We start from the raw sequence: 21,222 nt of genomic DNA on the forward strand, positions 1-21,222 counted from the left end.
CATAAATTATTTGAAATTCTTCACAAGATAGTTTTCTTATTTATTTATTTATTATTATTATTATACTTTAAGTTCTAGGGTACATGTGCATAACGTGCAGGTTTGTTACATATGTATACTTGTGCCGTGTTGGTGTGCTGCACCCATCAACTCGTCAGCATCCATCAACTCGTCATTTACATCAGGTATAACTCCCAATGCAATCCCTCCCCCCTCCCCCTTCCCCATGATAGGCCCCGGTGTGTGATGTTCCCCTTCCTGAGTCTAAGTGATCTCATTGTTCAATTCCCACCTATGAGTGAGAACATGTGGTGTTTGGTTTTCTGTTCTTGTGATAGTTTGCTAAGAATGATGGTTTCCAGCTGCATCCATGTCCCTACAAAGGACACAAACTCATCCTTTTTGATGGCTGCATAGTATTCCATGGTGTATATGTGCCACATTTTCTTAATCCAGTCTGTCACTGATGGACATTTGGGTTGATTCCAAGTCTTTGCTATTGTGAATAGTGCCGCAATAAACATATGTGTGCATGTGTCTTTATAGCAGCATGATTTATAATGCTTTGGGTATATACCCAGTAATGGGATGGCTGGGTCATATGGTACATCTAGCTCTAGATCCTTGAGGAATCGCCATACTGTTTTCCATAATGGTTGAACTAGTTTACAATCCCACCAACAGTGTAAAAGTGTTCCTATTTCTCCACATCCTCTCCAGCACCTGTTGTTTCCTGACTTTTTAATGAATGCCATTCTAACTGGTGTGAGATGGTATCTCACTGTGGTTTTGATTTGCATTTCTCTGATGGCCAGTGATGATGAGCATTTTTTCATGTGTCTGTTGGCTGTATGAATGTCTTCTTTTGAGAAATGTCTGTTCATATCCTTTGCCGACTTTTTGATGGGTTGTTTGTTTTTTTCTTGTAAATTTGTTTGAGTTCTTTGTAGGTTCTGGATATTAGCCCTTTGTCAGATGAGTAGATTGCAAAAATTTTCTCCCATTCTGTAGGTTGCCTGTTCACTCTGAAGGTAGTTTCTTTTGCTGTGCAGAAGCTCTTTAGTTTAATGAGATCCCATTTGTCAATTTTGGCTTTTGCTGCCATTACTTTTGGTGTTTTAGACATGAAGTCCTTGCCCATGCCTATGTCCTGAATGGTACTACCTAGGTTTTCTTCTAGGGTTTTTATGGTATTAGGTCTAACATTTAAGTCTCTAATCCATCTTGAATTATTCTCTCCCATGTATTTATGTAATTTTTTTTTTATCAGTATGGACTAATAGGTATTTATTTTATACTTTGGATTTTAATTGAATACTACCATATTTTGTTGCTAAAATTGTTTCAGCTTTGGCCATTTAAAGCTCTTTCAGTTGGCTCTTGTGTCTTTTTGACACACCACCATCATTGCATGTATGGTGTTTGTTTATTGGTTTGCTTTGAGAACTTTCTTATTTCCTGGTACTACAAGATGCTCCCAGTTCATCTTGTATATTTCCTGCTCCAGTCCTAGAATTAGTTATGTTTTCTAGTAAATCTGGTTCCTTTTATTGGACAATGGTATTAGAAATCAAGATCTGTGTGCCAGGTGTGCCCATTGCCACTGGACTGTTGTTGCTTCTAGGCTCTGACAACTGACAGAGCAAGGAAATATGTGTGTACACTAATCCATGTATATACTCACATCTGTAAATATTTCTATATGTGTCCATCTGTGTCCTATAGTAAGCTAAACATTAGTTCATACTCACTTCTCCAACTCTCTTCCATTATTATTGTATGGGTGGTTCTATCTTCCTCCTCCTCTGTTCATCCATAAACTCCCACTCCCACACTGAGAAACCTGCCTTCTACCTTTTTGCCATCCATTACTTGATTTTGAATTCCAGCATACCTGTATAGTAGTTTCAGAATTGTTAATCTATACCCTTGAGGGAAACAACCTTATCAACCAAAGTATAGTTCTTATCTAGTGTTTTTTCACACTTCACTTATTTCCAAAGTTACTTCAGTCAGCATCTTATTCTCTCATCCTGTTCAGTAAAATGGTTTCATACATTTGTAATGCATCTAAATTCTTTTGTCACATTCTGTATTCTATATTGAGGTACTCAGATCTCATAAATAATTTTAAAAATTTGCATACATAAGGTTTATTCTTTGTACTGTGAAATTCCGACGGTTTTGACATATATTTAATATCTTGTATTCACCATAAAGTATCATACAGAAGAGTTTTAGTGTGCTAAAAAAAATCCTCTGCTCCAACTCCTCCCCAGCCTCCACTTCCAAACTCCCCAAAGCCACTGATATGTTTATCATCTCTATAGTCTTACTTTTCTAGATTGTCATCTACTTAAAATCACACAGTATGAAACTTTTCCAGACCAGCTTGTTTCATGTAGCGATATGCATTTAAGACATGTCCATGTTGCTAGGCGTGGTGGTGCATGCCTGTAATCCCAGTACTTTGGGAGGCCGAAGTAGGAGGATTGCTTGAGGCCAGGAGTTTGAAACCAGCCTGAGCAACAGCAAGACTCCTGTCTATACAAAAAAATAAACAAACAAAAATTAGCCAGGAACAGTGGTGTACACGTGTCGTCCCAGTTACTTGGGTGGCTGAGATGGGAAGATCGTGTAAGCCCAGGAGTCTGAGGCTGCAGTTAGTTATGATCACACCAGTGCACTCCAGCCTGGTCAACACAGTGAGACTCTACCTCTAAATAATTTTTTTTAAAAGACTTATTGGCTGGATGCAGTGGCTAACGCCTGTAAGCCAGCACTTTAGGAGGCCAAGGTGGGCAGATCACTAGGTCAGGAGTTCAAGACCAGCTTGGCCAACATGGTGAAACCCAGTCTCTACCAAAAAAAACTAAAAAAAATTAGCCAGGCATGGTGGCAGGTGCCTGTAATCCCAGCTACCTGGGAGGTGGAGGCAGAGAATTACTTGACTCTGAGAGGCAGAGGTTGCAGTGAGCCAAGATCCCGCCACTGCAGTCCAGCCTGGGTGACAGAGTGAGACTCAGTCTCAAAAAAAGAAGATAATAAAAAAAAATTTAAAAAGAGTTATTTATGTCTTCTGTGGCTTGGTAGGTCATTTCTTTTCCTTACTGAATAATATCCTATTGTATGGAGGCACCACATTTTGTTTAGCCATTTATCCAGTGAAGGATATCTTGATTGCTTCCAGTTTTTGCCAATTATGAATAAAGCTGCCATAAACACTCATGTGCAAGTTTTGTGCACAGTGTTTTCTAGTCAAATAGGCAAATACCTAGGAACATGATTGTTAGATCGTGTGATAAGAAATATTAGCTTTGTAAGAAACTGCCAAGTCATCTTCCAAAGGAGCTGTACCATTTTACACTCCTGCTAGCAGTAAATGAGAGTTCTTTTTGCTCTGCACCCTTGACAGCAAATGGTAATGTCAATATTTTGGATTTTAACTATTCTAAAAAGTGTGTCTAGTAAGTGTGCAGTGGTATCTAATTGTTGTTTTAATTCACAGTTCCCTAATGACAAATAATGTTGTACACTTTTACATATGTTATTTTTTTTTCCAACTATATTATTTGATGAGAATTCTGTTCAGATCTTTTGCCCTTTTTTTAAAAAAATTGGGATATTTGGCTCGTTGTTGAGTTTAAATAGTTTTAAAAAATATTTTGGATATAATTTCTTTATCAGATATTTGTTTAGCAAATGCATTTTCCTAGTCTTTCTTTTCCTAATGGTGTCTTAACAGAAGAATCGTTTAAACCCAGGAGGCGGAGGTTGCAGTGAGCTGAGATCATGCCACTGCATTGCAGCCTGGGCAACAAGAGAGAAACTATCTCAAAAAAAAAAAAAGAAAAAGAAAAAAAGGCATCCTGACCTGGCGTTCGATAGATCAGTGGGGTTACTATAGTTAACTTTAGTGAATTGTAAAATTCAAAATAGCTAAAAGAGAATAATCCAGATATTCCTAGTGTAAAGAAAAGATAAATATTTAAGGTGATGAATACCTCAGTTATCCTGATTAGATTTTATGAAGGTATCAAATTATCGCAGGTACCATGAAAATATGTACATCTATCATGTATCAATAAAAAATAAAAATAAATCAATAAAAGGCAAAAAAATAAAAGTAGCATTCCCCAAAATTAAATACATAAGTGTAAGTCTACCAAATATGCATGGGATCTATATAAGAAAAACTGAAAAAGTGCCAGAAGAAATAAAAAAACTGAATAAATGCAGAGCCAAGTCTATGTTCATAGATGGCAAGAGTTAATATTATTAAGATACCAATTCTTTCCAAATTTATCTATAGGTTCAATGCAATTCTAGTAAAAAATGCTAGCAAGCCACTGTGTAGATGTTGACAAAGTGATTCTAAAGTTTATATGGAAAGGCAAAAGACTTGGGAATATCCAACATGCTACCGAAGAAGAAGAAAGTTAGAGTGTTTACATTACCCAACTTCAAGACAGTGTGGTATTGATGAAAAAATACACACGTAGATCAATGAAACAGAGTACCGAGACCAGAAATAGATTCATATAAATCTAGTCAGCTGATCTTTTACAAAAGAACAAAGGAAATTCAATGGAAAAAGGAAATATTTTTAGCGAATGCTGCTAGAACAATTAAACAACTGTAGGAAAATTGAATTTAGACATAGACCTTATACTTTTCACAAAATTTGATTCAAAATGGCCCCCAGGATGCCATTTTTCATAATATTACTTTTCAAGGCCAGGTGCCATTTTTAATAATATTACTTTTCAGGGCCGGGCATGGTGGCTCACGCCTGTAATCCCAGCACTTTGGGAGGCCAAGGCAGGAGGATCATCTGAGGTCAGGAGTTCGAGACCAGCCTGGCCAACATGGTGAAACCCTGTCTCTACTAAAAATACAAAAATTAGCTGGGCATGGTGGCAAGCACCTGTATTCCCAGTTACTTGGGAGGCTGAGGCTGGAGAATCACTTGAACCCAGGAGGTGGAGGTTGCAGTGACCAGGGATCACACCATTGCATTCCAGCCTGGGTAACAAGAGCAAAACTCCATCTCTAATAATAATAATATTATTATTACTTTTTTATATTTCACATTCCAATTTTTATTGCTCTTTTGTATGTTTATAGGTGCATATAGATATGTAATGTACAAAAGCAATTGACTTTGTTTACTGATATTAGATCTTTCTTCTTTTCTAATACAGATGCTCCTCAATTTGTGATGAGATTACATCCTGATAAACCCATCATAAGTTGAAAATATCACAAGTAGAATATCCACTTAATATATCTAACCTAGCATAGCTTAGCCTAGTCGACCTTAAACATGCTCGGAATACTTACATTAGCCTACAGTTGGGCAAAATCATCTAACACAAAGTTAATTTTATAATAGTGTTGAATATATTGTGTAATTTATTGAGTACTGTACTGAAAGTGAAAAACAGAATGGTTGTATGGGGACTCAAAGTACAATTCCTATTAAATGCATATCACTTTTGCACCATCATAAATTTAAAAAATTATAAGTTGAAACATCATAAGCCAGGAACCATCTGCATAAGTATTTAATGCTATACATTTCCCTCTAAGCACTGCTTTTGCTGCATTCCACATACATTGATAAGGTGGGTTTTCATTTTTATTTAGTTCAAGATAGTTTTTAATTTCTTTTTATACTTCTTTTACCCGTGCATTATTTAGAAGTGTGTAGTTTCATTTACAAGTGTTTGGGAGATGGTATAGCTATCTTTTTGTTATTGATTTTTAGTTCAACTCCTTTATTGACTGAGAACATATTAATAGTTTCCATGATTGAAATTTGCTATGCTATATTTTGTCACTCAAAATATGTAAAAACAAGTTTTATTTTTGTCAATACAAATTCCTTTTGGTGGATTTCTGGAGGATATTTTATGTGAACTTGAGAAGAATGTATACTCTGCTGATGTTAAATGAAGAATGCTATAAATGTTAGTTAGATCAAATTTACCCATAGTGCTCTCCATTTCTACTAAATTCTTACTGATTTTCTGCCCACTCGATTTATCAATTACTGACATTAGGATGTTGAAGACTCCAACTATAATAGTAGATTTGTCTAATTATCCTTTTAGTTCCATCAGTTTTTGCCTCACATATTTGAATGCCCTATTGTTAGATGCACACATGCTTAGGATTTTTTTTTTAGTTTCTTAGGTAATTGACTGTTTTATTATTATGTGGTGCCCGTGTTATCCATGAATTGTTTCTTTTTTTTTTTCTTTTTTTATTTTTATGAGACAGAGTCTCACTCTGTTGCCCAGGCTGGAGTGCAGTGGCGCGATCTCGGCTCACTGCAATGCTTTGTCTAAAATTAGTGTAGTTACTCCAGCTTTCTTTTGGTTAGCATTAACATGCTGTATCTTTCTATCCCTTTCCTTTTAACCTATCAGTGTCTTTTTACTTAAAGCATTTTCTTGTAAACAACACATAGTTGGGTATTTTTAATCCACCTTGTAGCTGTAGGCAAAAGAACTTCAAGAATCTCTAATGTCCTCATTTTTTGTCTCCCATCTTACTTTGGGCTTCCCTAGGTAATCCTCCTTAGAAAAAAATCTGTGTCTCATGGGTCTTTCAGCTATAATTTACTGCTATTTTACCGAAACCCTGTTGGTATGGAGGTAAGGTGTATTGTTGTGGGGAGTGAGCATACTCTAATCTTCCACTTAAATCTCAGCTTTTCAGTGGTCCTGTGTCTGACCTGTGACTTCCACAAATGATTCTTGTTGTATAATTTTTCCTCCTCCTTTTAGATGAGGCAAGAAAACTAGATGGGGCCAGAGTGAGAGAAATGCATTTCTGCCACAGCTCTGGAACAAGTCTCTGAAAAAGTCTTTCCCCATGAGAAGTAGACCTTTGTTATAGGGAAGACTCCAGGCAGGCACTTTTCACAATACTTACTCTTCCCTTCCCTCTGCCAGAGCCATAAGGGGAATCTTTCTCAGAACTTCACACGACCTTGCTGGGTTTCCTGGAGGGAAAAGTCATAAAAGTGTTTGTGGAGTGGTCCCTAAAACTAAGGCTCCCAGGAAGTATTCTCACATAAGTCCACGGGCAGCCTTCAGAAATCCATCAAAATTGTCCTTTAAGTATTTTTGTTTAAGGCTTCAGTAGCTTCTGTTCCAGGAAAGTAAATTTTGCTGTGGCTCTTTAGACTTGCTTGCCTCTCTAGGTTTCAGGGTGGTATTTTACCCCCCAAATCAGTTTTCTGATGGGTCCAAGAAAAGGTGGGCATTTGCATTTTGTCCAACTTTTCATTGTAAGGATGGAAGTGATAACTTGCAGCTCTTTAAATGTCAGAGCTGAAACCCGCATTTAACTTTCATTGGTTGTCTTTTGCAGATGAGTTTTATACTTAAATCTCAAAAATATGTGTGCTTTTCTTCTTGACAATAATACATCAACTACCACTGATTTAAATTTTTATCGCTAGCAATAAAAAGGCCACAAAACCATTTTATGTATCACGATGCATGTTTTAAATCTATGCTGCTTTCTTTATTTTGCTGAAAATGTCTGGTTTTATATCCATCAGCCAGCCACAAATCTTGAATGTACAAATAAACATAAATTACAACAAATAGTTCTTTTAAATATATGTATGTATGGTTTCCATATGTAGCATATTTTAACCATGTTATTCTGAAATACATATTCAAAAAATATACAAAACATACATGTACAATTTAGGATATAATTATAAAATCATGATTCATGTAACCACTCACATTAAGAAATACAATATTGCCAGTTGGAGGCCTCCAATACACTGCTAAAAAGTAATGGGAATAGTTGTTATTCTTGCTTTATTGAGAAAGTTTACCTATTAAATAAAGTGGCTATTTTAAGTACCAAAGCACATGCTTTTTATCATGTTAAGGAAGTAATCCCAATTCCTATTTTATTGAGTGTTTTCATCAGAAACGGATGTTAAGGTCTTTCTCAAAGATCTCTCTGCATGTTTGGAGATACTAAAATAATTTTTCCATTAGACTATTAATATGGTTAATTAAATTCATAAATTCCTTTATATTGAATGATCCTTATATTCTGGAAATAAATTCCTCTTAGTCATGATATGCCACTTATTAACATGCTGATAAATTCAGCTTGCTAGTATTTTTCTAGTTTTGCATCAACAGTATTGGCATATAGCTTTCATTTTTGTATGTTAACTTCTTTCTTTCTTTTTTTTTTTTTGAGACAGGGTCTCACCCTGTTGCCTAGGCTCGAGTGCAGACACGTGATCATAACTCACTGCAGTCTCGATTACCCGGCTCAAGCGATCCTCCCTCCTTAGCTTCCTGAGTAGCTGGGCCTACAGTCACACACCATCATGCCCAGGGTAGAGACAGGGTCTCACTATGTTGTCCAGGCTGGTCTTAAACTCCTGGGCTCAAGTGATCCTCCTACCTTGACCTCCCAAAATGCTGGGATTATAGACATGAGCCATTGCACTCAGCCTACTATTCTTTATAAAGTATAAAATATAGATATCAAAATTACACTTACTTTATAAAAGAAGTAGGGAAGTTTTTCACCTTTATTTTATGCCTAGCAAGAATTTCAACAGAACTGAGATTATCTGGTCTTTGAAAAGTTGGCACGCTTTCCTCTGTGAAACTACCTGGTCCTGATGCATATTTGTAGGTTTTTTAAAAATAATTTCTCTAGTATTTTGTCTGAGAAAGTTGTTTTGTTCAAGCTTTCTTCTTTTAGAAGAATCAATTCTGGAGAATTGTATTATCCTAGGAGTGTATCCCTCATATGTATGTTTTCAAATGTATTTACGTAGAATTCTGCAAAGCAGTATTTTTTACTTTTTAAAATTTACTCTGTTTTGATAGTAAATCCCCCACATCATTTCTTTTATTTTAAAAATGAATCTGAGGGTATGAATGTTGTTTTGTCACATGGATATATTGCATAATGGTGAAGTTTGGGCTTTTAGTGTAGACATCACCTGAATGGTGTACATTGTACCCATTAAGTAATTTCTCATCCCTCTCCCTCCCACCCTTCTGAGTCGCCAAAATCTATTATTCTACTCTCTATGTCAATGTGTGCACATAATTTACCTCCCACTTATAAGTAGGAACATGTGGTATTTGACTTTCTGAGTTATTTTGCTTAAGACAGCAGCCTCTAGTTCTATCCATATTGCAGCAAAACACATTATTTCATTCTTTGTTATGGTTGTGTGGTATTTCATGTGATATACATACATGCACACACACACATATATACACACACACACATATATCTCACATATTATTTATCCCATCATTCATTGCTGGACACATAGATTGATTCTGTATCTTTGCTATTATGAATAGTGCTGATAAACATATAGGTGCAGTTATCATTTTTATGTAATCATTTCTTTTCATTTTGGTGTATACCAAGAAGAGGAATTGCTGGATTGAATGGTAGATCTGTTTTTAATCCTCTGAGAAATCTTCATCCTGCTTTCCATAGAGGTTTTACTAATTTGCATTCCCACCAGCAGTGTATAAATATTCCCTTTTCTCTACATTCTCTCCAATATCAGTTGTTTCTTGACTCTTTAATAATGGCTGTTCTGGCTACTGTAAGATGGTATCTCCTTGCAGTTTTAATTTCCATTTCTCTAATGATTAGTGGTATCGAGCATTTTTTCATATACTTGTTGGTCATTTGTATGTCTTCCTTTGTATTTGTATGTCTGTTCATGTGCTTTGCACACTTTTAATGGGGGTATCTCTCTCTCTCTCTATATATATATATTATATATATATATTTCAGTTGTTTGAGATCCTTGTGAATTCTGGAATTAGTCCTTTGTTGGATGCATTGTTTGCAACTGTTTTTCCCAATCTGCATGTTGTTGATATGCTGTTGGATTCAGTTTGCTAGTATTTTGTTAGGGATTTTTACATCTATCTTCATTAGGGATATTGGTCTGTAGTTTTCTTTTTTTCTTGTGTCCTCATTTGGCTTTTGTATGAGGGTGAAGCAGTCTCATAAAACAGTTTGAAAGTATTACCTCTACTTCTATTTTTCTGAAAGAATTTAAAAAATAATTATCACCAATTATTATTTGAATATTTGATAGAATTCAGCCATGAATCTACCTGGCCCTGAGCTTTCCTTTGTTGGAAGGTTTTTTTTATTACTACTTCAACTTTCTATTTATTCTTGTTCTGTTCAGGCTTTTCATTTCTTCTTGATTCTGTCTTGATAGGCTATATGGTTCTAGGAAGGTATCCATTTCTTCTAGGTTATCTAATTTGTTTGCATTTAATTTTTTATAGTAGTCCCTTATGATCTTTTTTAATTTCTGATGTATCAATTGCGATACTCCCTTTTTATTTCTCATTTTATTTATTTGATTCATCCATAATTTTTTTCTTCATCTAGCTAAGAGTTTGTTGATTTTGTGTATTTTTTCCAAAAAAAGAAGTATTAGTAGTTTTTTTTTTTTTTTTTTTGAGGCAGAGTCTCGCTATATCGCCCAGGCTGGAGTGGAGTGGCCGGATCTCAGCTCACTGCAAGCTCCGCCTCCTGGGTTCATGCCATTGTCCTGCCTCAGCCTCCCGAGTAGCTGGGACTACAGGCGCCCGCCACCTCACCTGGCTAGTTTTTTGTATTTTTTTTTTTTTTAGTAGAGATGAGGTTTCACCATGTTAGCCAGGATGGTCTCGATCTCCTGACCTCGTGATCCACCCATCTCGGCCTCCCAAAGTGCTGGGATTACAGGCTTGAGCCACCGCACCTGGTGTTTTGTTGATTTTTTAAATAGTTTTTTCTTCTCTATTTCATTATTTCTACCGTAATATGTATTTTTTCCTTCTACAAACTTTCGGTTTAGTTTGCTCTTGTTTTTCTGATTCCTCGAGGTGTAAAATTAGGTTAAGAATGAAAAATAAAAACCACATGATCCTCGCAATAGATGCAGAAAAATCACTTGAAAAAGTTCAGCATGTATTTAAAATAATAATAAAAAACCCCTCTCAACTGAATAGGTACAGAAAGAAATTTTGTCAACACAAGAAAGGCAGTTTATGAAAAGCCCACAGCTAACATTATAGTCAGTGAGGAAAAAACTGAAAGCTTTTCCTCTAAGACTGGGTAGAAGGCAAGGATTCCTGCTGAGTACGAGGCAAGGATTCCTGCTATCATTACTTTTATTCTACATAGTTCTGAAAGTACTAGCAAGAGCAATCAAACAAGAAAAAGAAATACAAGGCATGCAAATCAGGAAAAAGTAAAATTTGGAAAAAGTAAAGTAGGAAAAAGTAAAAAGTAAAATTATCTCTGTTGGCAGATGACATGATCTTATATATAGAAGGCTCTAAAGACTCCACACACAAAACAACTATTAGAACTAATTAGCAAATTCAGTGAAGTTGCACAATACAAAGTCAACATATGAAAATTAGCTCCATTTCTTACACCAACATAGCTGAAAAGGAAATCAAGGAAAAATCCCATTTATAATAGCATCACAAAAACATAAAATATTTAGAAATACATTTAAATGAGGTAAAAGGTCTTTACACTAAAAACTTGAAAATGAAAACAGTAAATGAAATAAATTGAAGAAGACACAAATACATAAAAGGTGTCCTGTGTTCATGCTTCTAGTTTTTGCCCATTCAGTGTGATGCTGGCTGTGGGTTTGTCACAGATGGATCTTAATATTTTGAGGCATGTTCCTTCAGTGCCTAGTTTCTTGAGGGTTTTTAACATGAAGGGATGTTGGATTTTGTCAAAAGCTTGTTCTGGGTCTGTTGAGATGATCATATGGCTTTTGTTTTTAATTGTATTTATGTCGTGAATCACATTTATTGATGTGCATATATTGAACCAACCTTGCATCTCAGGAATGAAGCCTACTTGATCATGGTGAATTAACTTTTTGATGTGCAACTAGATTTGGTTTGCTAGTATTCTTTGGTGATTTTTGTGTCTGCATTCATCAGAAATATTGGCCTATAGTTTCTTTTTTCATGTGTCTTTGCCAGGTTTTGGTATCAGGGGAATGTTGGCTTCATAGAATGAATTAGGAAACGGTCCTTCCTCAGTTTTTTTTGGAATAATTTCAGTAGAATTTGTATCAGCTCTTCTTTGTACAGCTGGTAGAATTTGGCTTTGAATGCATCTAGTCTGGGGCTTTTTTCGGTTGGTAAGGGTTTTTGTTTTCTATTGATTCAATTTTGGAATTCAGCATTCGTCTGTTCCATGTTTCAGTTTCTTCCTGATTTAATCTTGGGAGGTTGTGAGTTTTCAGGAATTTATCCATGTTCTCTTGATTTTCTAGTTTGTATGCATAGAGGCACTCGTAATAGCCTCTGAAGATCTTTTGTATTTCTGTGGGATCCACTGTAATATCACCTTTGTCATTTCTGATTGTGCTTATTTGGATCTTCTCTCTTTTTCTTTTTAATCTAGCTAGCAGTCTATTGAATGTATTTATCCTTTCAAAGAACAAACTTTTGGTTTCATTGATTCTGTGTATGGATTTTTGAGTCTCAATTTTGTCCAATTCTGCTCTGATTTTAGTTATTTCTTTTCTTCTGCTAACTTTGGGGTTAGTTTATTCTTCCAGGTATGATGTTACATTGTTAATTTGATATCTTTCTAACATTTTGAGGTAGGTGTTAAGTGCTATAAACTTTCCTCAGAACACTGTTTTTGCCATACTGGAGGTTTTGTTATGTTGTGTCTCTGTTTTTATTTATTTCAAATAATTTTTTTATGTTTGCTTTAATTTCATTATTTACCCAAAAGTCATTCAGGAGCGAATTGTTGAATTTCCATGTAATTATATGGTTTGGAAGGTCTTCTTGGTATTGATTTCTATTGCAATTCCACTGTAGTCTGAAAGTATGGTTGGTATAGTTTCATTTTTTAAAAATTTATTGAGACTTGCTTTATAGCCAAGCATGTGGTTGATCGTGGAATATGTTTCATGTGCAGGTAAGAAGAATGTATTCTGTGGTTGATGGATGGAGTGTTCTGTAGATGTCTATTAGGCTCTATTGTTCAAGTATTGAATTTAAGTTCAGAATTTGTCAATTTTCTGCCTTGATGGTCTGTCTAACACTGTCAGTGGGGGTAGTGAAGTCCCCCACTATTACTGTGTGGCTATTTCTTTTTTCTTTTTTATATTTTTGAGACGGAGTCTCACTCTCTTGCCAGGCTGGAGTGCAGCAGCGCAATCTCGGCTCACTGCAACCTCCGACTACCTGGTTCAAGTGATTCTCCTGCCTCAGCCTCCTGAGTAGCTGGGATTACAGGCACGCTCCACCACGCCCAGCTAATTTTTGTGTTTTTAGTAGGGACAGGGTTTCACCATGTTGGCCAGGATAGTTTCGATCTCCTGACCTCGTGATCTGCCTCACTCGGCCTCCCAAAGTGCTGGGGTTACAGGCATAAGCCACTGCGTGGCTATTTCAAAGCCTGTGTGGCTATTTCAAAGTTATAGTAATTAAAACAGTATGTTACTGGCATAAAAACAGACATGTAGACCAAATAGAACAGAATATAGAGCCTAGAAATATACCCATGCATCAATGGTCAATTGATCTTTGACAAGGGTGAAAAACTACACAATGGGGAAAGGACAATCATTTCAATAAACAGTATTGCAAAAACTAGATATCCCCATGCAAAAGAATGAAATAGAACCATTATCTTGCACTATATATAAAAATCAACTCAAAATAGATTTAAACACAGGACCTGGAACTGTAAAACTCTTAGAAGAAAACATAGGTCAAAATCTTCATGACATTGGGCTTGGCAATGATTTCTTGAATATGACACCAAAAGCACAAGCAACTAAATCAAAATTAAACAAGTGAAACTACATCAAACTAAAAAGCTTCTGCACAACAAAGGAAACAACCAACAGAATGAAGGACAACCTACAGAATGGGAGAAAATATTTGCAAGTCATATATCTGATGATTGACTAATATCAAAAATATTGTAAGAAACTCCTACAAATCAATACAAAAAAAAAAACCCATAATGACCTAATTAAAAATGAGCAAAGGACCTGAATAAAGACCTGAATAAGGAAAATGGTTCATCAAAAAATGAAAAATATTATTGCCACAGGATCCACCTATCTCACTTCTGAGTATACATCCGAAGGAAATAAAAACAGGATTTCAAAGAGATATCTGCATCATCACGTTCATTGTAGCATTATTCACAATAGCCAACATGTGAAAATAATCTAAATGTCCATCAATGATGAATGGATAAACCAATTGTGGAATATGTGATGAAATCTTATTTGGCCTTAAAAAAGAAGGAAATCTTGCCATAGGTGACAAGATGGATGAATCTGGAAGACATTATGTTAAGTGAAATATCTTAGCCACAGAAGAACAAATACTGCATGATTCCACTTTCTTAAGGTATCTAAAATAGTCAAACTCGTAGAAACAGAAAGTAGAATGGTGGTTGCCAGGAGCTGGAAAAGAGAAAAACAAGGAGTTGCTTTACAACAGCTACAGAGTTTCAGTTATACAAAATAAAGAATTCTAGAGATCTGCTAACCAATATTGTATCTAAAGTTAAAAATAATACTGTATTGTGCTTAATAAAAATTCATTAAGAAGGCAGATCTCATGTTAAATGTTCTGACCCTAATAAAAAGTGAAAACATAAAAAAGAATGGACTCCCTCTTCAATGGTCCGTTGAGTGACCAATTAAATTATTAAATATAATATATGAAATCTATTATTTTTAAATATATTTAAGGTAATTAAAAAATTACCTTTTTGCTGTGAAAATCAGACTATGTGGCTCCAGGATTGAACTGGTTTATACATGACTGATTTTTAAGTGTCATCTCAGGAGTGATTGGTTAATGCAATTATTGCTCAGGGCTTTCTCACACAAGAATCACGTTTTAGTTTCCTTGAATTTCCCAGGAAGTAAATCCATGTTTTCGGATAAGAATATAGATCTCTTTTCCGCCTTTTAGATGGACTGTTTCTGCTTCACTGTTTGGGTTTGAGGGGAGACCTATCATTTACTTCATGGTCGGGTTCACCGGAGGCAACCTCAGAGACTGTGCCATGTCTGTCACAACCCTTAATGATTTCAGATTGTTCTGAATTTCTTTCGTTGTGTTTATTTTCATTGGCTTCAACCTAATGTTTCAAACTTCTCTTTTTAACCACCAATCTTTGTCTAGGCTTAAAATAAAATGTGGCAGGAAGATGAATGGATTTTTAAAGGCAATGTGACCCAAACTAATAAACAGACATTGAATTGCAAGGTGAAAATCTTACTTATAAAATAAATCATTGCTTATAAAAAATTTTAAAACTGTGTTTTTTAAAATAAAGGCATAGAATCACTAAGAAATCAAATACACCAGCTTGCTCATTTTTTTCTTGGACAATTTCCAGCCACACAAACTAGCAATGTTTGCATAATTTGTACTCAAAGCTAGGGTAAACTTTTTGTATTAACTTAAATTACTCTATGTCATATTCCCCTCCACACCAATAACACAAGAGTAACAAATTTTTTTAATTACTACTGCATATAATCTAGATTTTTTTTTCTTTTGAGACAGGGTCTTGCTCTGTCACTCAGTCTGGAGTGCTGTGGTTCAATCATGGTTCACAGTAGCGTCTACCTCCTGGTCTCAAGTGATCCTCTCACCATAGCCTCCTGAGTATCTGGGACTGTAGACATGCACCACCATGCTTAGCTAATTATTGTATTTTGTGTAGAGATAAGGATTTACCAAGTGGCCTAAGCTGGTCTCGAACTCCTGACTTTAAGCAATCCGCCCACCTGGGCCTCCCAAAGTGCTGAGACTACAGGCGTGAGCCACCACACCCGGCCTAATTTGGACTTTTCTAAGAAAGGTTGGTTAACACGGAGAAGATCCTAGTCTGATTATTTTTCTTGTGTATGTATGTGATCAAACTTTTAGAGATCCCCCAAATACTCAAATGTACCCGAGAATTCTACAGGGAAGTCATGAGTATTTTGTGGCTTGCATATAACATTTTGTGCTCCCCATGGGAGTCTGTATCTCAGTTAAAGAAGAATAGAAAATCATAAAGCCAAACTCATCCCAAAAATGGGATTTGGGATTTGGTTGGGACCTGATTCTTCAATCCGTTTCCCTCACCAACTTCTTTCATTTTGTCTATACCAAAACATCAAATTCCTTACCATTTCATGAAGCACACCATGCTCTTTCATGCATTCTTGTACACGCTGTACTCTCTGCCTAGAAAACCTGCTATGTGACCCCCTTCCTCCTTCGGCTGGTGGTCATCTACGAGCCATCTCTGATGTTACCTTTCTGAAAAGTTTTCACAGACAACCCTAAGAAGAGTTTATCACAAGTAGGCCCTCCAAGAATATTTCTTAAATGAACCAATGATTAAAATACATTCAGTTGCTTCTCACTATCATGCTTCCCTTGTTTGTTTTTATTTTATTTTGTATCTGTTTCTTGGTAAAACTATTCATAAAAATTCCCATCTGTCACCACTATGACAAAATAAGGAGATCGAGTTAACAGAGAGTTCCTATGTTGGGAGGCAGAATTAGACACGGACCAACGTAAGCAGATAAATCTTCCCTCCTAGTCACAGTGACAAGTTGCCTCTCAGAAACCCTTCCAAAACCAAGGTGCTAAATGAGATTAGAAAGTCTTCAGAAGACCACTCGCCACCCACATTTTGGCTTCAGGCTGCTCTTGTGAAAGGGCAGGATATAAGCCCAACACATGCACCACCAGGCCTCTCTGCTCCATTTCCTCGGGTGCAGCAGTGCAGCTGAGCTCAGCTAGTTCTCAGTTGCCACAACACAGCTCCTGGGAAGTGGGTGTGGGTGGGCACACCTCAAACCACATTGGCATGTGAGGTAGAGGCCGGCTGAGTAGCTTGTCTGGATGCTGTGTTATAGTCAGGAAGAGGAAAATGCTTTGCTTTGTTGCTGGGCCGATAATTTATCTTTTCCTTGACAATTCCAATATTTAACTATCTTGAACCCATTACTTTCTACACTTGATTGCTTTTGATTTTTCTCTCGAATGCCATTTCCTTCTATGGGAAATAATAGAGCCCTTCAGGTAATTTGGCTGTTTTGAGAAGGAACTAAATCATCTTAATATAGATGGGCCTGCTATTGGCTCAATGGTCTAGCTACTGAGCATACTCTAGTTTTTCCAAAATAGGCTTCACCTCCATTGATGAAAGAGAGAGACCCACAGCCACCATGCAATGTGCTGAATATTGGGGATGCAAAGATGGGAAGATGACTGTTGCCCTCATGATCTACGAGAAACCAGACTAGGAAATAACCAGAGACACTAGAAAGCACAATAAAATAAGTCCAGGACACAGGGATATGTAAGATGCTGTGCTTAATCTTACTGGGGAGAAGGCATCCCTGAGAAACCAGCATTTGAAGATGGACTTAATTTATAATCCTTTGGGTATATACCCAGTAATGGGATGGCTGGGTCATATGGTACATCTAGTTCTAGATCCTTGAGGAATCACCATACTGTTTTCCATAATGGTTGAACTAGTTTACAATCCCACCAACAGTGTAAAAGTGTTCCTATTTCTCCACATCCTCTCCAGCACCTGTTGTTTCCTGACTTTTTAATGATCGCCATTCTAACTGGTGTGAGATGGTATCTCACTGTGGTTTTGATTTGCATTTCTCTGATGGCCAGTGATGATGAGCATTTTTTCATGTGTCTGTTGGCTGTATGAATGTCTTCTTTTGAGAAATGTCTGTTCATATCCTTTGCCCACTTTTTGATGGGGTTGTTTGTTTTTTTCTTGTAAATTTGTTTGAGTTCTTTGTAGGTTCTGGATATTAGCCCTTTGTCAGACGAGTAGATTGCAAAAATTTTTTCCCATTCTGTAGGTTGCCTGTTCACTCTGATGGTAGTTTCTTTTGCTGTGCAGAAGCTTTTTAGTTTAATGAGATCCCATTTGTCAATTTTGGCTTTTGCTGCCGTTGCTTTTGGTGTTTTAGACATGAAGTCTTTGCCCATGCCTATGTCCTGAATGGTACTACCTAGGTTTTCCTCTAGGATTTTTATGGTATTAGGTCTAACATTTGACACATGCACACGTATGTTTATTGCAGCACTATTCACAATAGCAAAGACTTGGAATCAACCCAAATGTCCATCAGTGACAGACTGGATTAAGAAAATGTGGCACATATACACCATGGAATACTATGCAGCCATCAAAAAGGATGAGTTTGTGTCCTTTGTAGGGACATGGATGCAGCTGGAAACCATCATTCTTAGCAAACTATCACAAGAACAGAAAACCAAACACCGCATGTTCTCACTCATAGGTGGGAACTGAACAATGAGATCACTTGGACTCAGGAAGGGGAACATCACACACCGGGGCCTATCATGGGGAGGGGGGAGGGGGGAGGGATTGCATTGGGAGTTATACCTGATGTAAATGACGAGTTGATGGGTGCAGCACACCAACATGGCACAAGTATACATATGTAACAAACCTGCACGTTATGCACATGTACCCTACAACTTAAAGTATAATAATAATAAATAAATTAAAAAAAAAAAAAAAAAAAAAAGAAGGTGGACTTAAAAATAAGTAAATGGAGACGGCAGGAAAGGGCTTTCTAGACCGAGGGAACAGCATGACTTAAGCAGAGTGGCGCCAAAGAGCAAGACATCCAAATTCTATTTTTATGGCTGTTAAATCAGTTGAACTAACTGTTTTCAAAATGCCTTACATGATTTTTATTATTTTATCACTTGAAATGTCAACCTCTGACGGGAGTGTCTCCTACTGTGTGCGTATTTTTTTTTCTATTTTTCCTTTTACTTCTATTCATTTCTTCGTTTTGTGTATTTTATGCTGTTAATCAGTATTTAAATGTTCATCCCTGTTTTATCTTCTTGAGAGATTGCTTATTTTATTAATATAAATTAGTTGTCTTTATCTGACTTAGTGTTTTTGGCTTAAAATTCCACTTTGTCTGATTTATTAAATTACTTTCATTAAATAAAGTAGTTGAGTCTATAATAATTGGACCTCAGTCAGCTGCCTGGACCTGGAGAAGAAATAAGACAATGAGGAATGAGCCCAGCCTCATTAATATAATAATACAGTGTTGAGGGTAGAGATCAATGAAGACTTAGTTTTGGTCATCATCACTTAGTTTTGGAACTAGCGAAACAGTAGAAGAGTGGAAGTGTGTAAAAATTCATGCACCAGAGCCAATAGAGCTAACATGACATTTATTTCTTCTTGGAAAACACTTTGAAACCCGTCTTCTAGAATTTACTCTTTTACCTCTTTGAGAGTTAAGAAATGTGAGGCCCTGTAGGGTTGAGCCACTTCCTGGATGCCCAGTAAAATGCATGCTCCTCCAGGGAGAAAAACATGTTCCTACAGTGAAAACCATTTCACCCAGGACCAGAGGTAGGAAAATGGGGAGGAAAATAGCTGGTTACACTTCTCTTTGTCCATAAATAAATAAGCCTCTCTATCATTTTGTCTAAATCATGTGGGTGAACTAAGAAGAGATTAAATAAACTGTGTCATTTATTAAACTAAGCCAGAAACAACTTGTTATTTTTACTCAGAAAGACTGGCTAGGAGGGCAGTGTGATACCAACAGAGTGAGTCAGTGAAGGGTGGACCTCCCAGAAACAAGAACCACAGTCAGAGGGGCTCGGTAGGAAAGGGTAAGGACTTCACAAAAGTGCCCTCAGAAAAAGGGACAGGATCAAACATCTACCAGGCCCAGGGAGTACAAAATATTCTTAGGACAAGTACTACAGGCAAACATTCTGGCCCCCTTCACCTTTCTCCCTATCCATTGTGCCACCCTCAGAGAGGTTGCTGAGGCAACACGGCAGAGGAGGAGATAAAGAACTGTCCCCAAGGAGTTGTGCTTGAGGAACCACACCCAGACCTAACCACTTGGGACTTGATCTCATGACAAGATCTGGATTTGGAACTGATAAGACTTTCAAAGTAATTACATTTTGCATGTAAGAGATATGTGAAATGTATGTCCAGACTATAACAAATTGAATTTTCCAAAGATGGATGTAAGATCAGCCTTCACACATGCTCCTCTGCAATGTATTCTTCCATTCCCCATCAGGTTCCCTCTGAATCTGGTCTCAACTTAATGACTTACTTGACTAATAGAAAGTGGTGGAAGTGATATGATGCATTTGCAGGGCTAAGTGATAGGAACCTTTGCAGCTTCCACTTGGGTCTCTTACTTGCTCTTGTGAAACTATTTGTGTAAATGCAGCCACCATGCTGAGGGAAGCCCAAGCTCATGTTGTGCTCAAATTAATAGCCCCACCTAAGCTCCCAGCCAAATGCCAGCAATGTGAGGGATCCCTCTGGAACACCCAGCCCAGCTGAGCTTTCAGATGCCAACACTTTGACTACAACTGCATGAGCAACCCCCGGTGAGAACCTTCTAGCTGAACCCACCACCATACTGAACCATGAGAGGTCATCATAAATGGCTAGCATTCTTACATAACCGTAATACTGAGTTTATGGCCCCACAGATGATGAAACTGTTACAAACTTAATCTACCTTTCCTCTTCCTTTTCTGACATTATAGGTGCCAAAAATAAAAATGTTTGTTCTTTTTCCATCCCCTCTCTTCCCACCTTCCTGTCTTAGAAACTTGAATTCTGCCATTCAGAGACTGTCTTCACTATCTGTGGCTTCTGTTTAACTTTAGATTCTTACAAAATAGCTCTATGTTTCTAAGAACTCATTGAAGAATAATCTGTTTTGATCAATTCTTTCATTATATAGATTTGCAAAACTCAAGAATGGAGTCCCACAAACTCACTTCTCAGAAGTGCAAGTATAAAAGGAAAGCAGGTTCGGTGGAATCAAAGCACATTTGTCCTCAAGTGTCATGTCCTGAATATTAGGAATTTACGCAAGTACTACATGAGAGAAAGCAAATTCTTTTACATGTAGTTACTATTGAATCTCAGCATGATTTTTACAAAAAAAAAAAAAAAAAGAGAGATGGAAGGGAGAATGGAGGATGGAGATTAAAATTTTCATTCAGCAAGTTTTTCAGAGTATTTTCCATTCTGCATTAGACTTCTGGTCAATCCACAACCAAAGATGTTTGATACGGATTCAGTTCA

General features: G+C 36.8%; 1 long non-coding RNA gene across 1 annotated transcript in view; it reads left to right on the top strand.

Annotated features, from left to right (window-relative positions):
- The window catches only part of LOC144339543 (uncharacterized), a 52,475-nt gene that overhangs the window by 26,127 nt on the left and 5,126 nt on the right, over nucleotides 1-21,222 (top strand). The gene's annotated exons all lie outside the window — the stretch shown is intronic.

This window comes from Macaca mulatta, chromosome 2, assembly GCF_049350105.2.
Source record: "Macaca mulatta isolate MMU2019108-1 chromosome 2, T2T-MMU8v2.0, whole genome shotgun sequence".
Lineage (NCBI taxonomy): Eukaryota > Metazoa > Chordata > Mammalia > Primates > Cercopithecidae > Macaca > Macaca mulatta.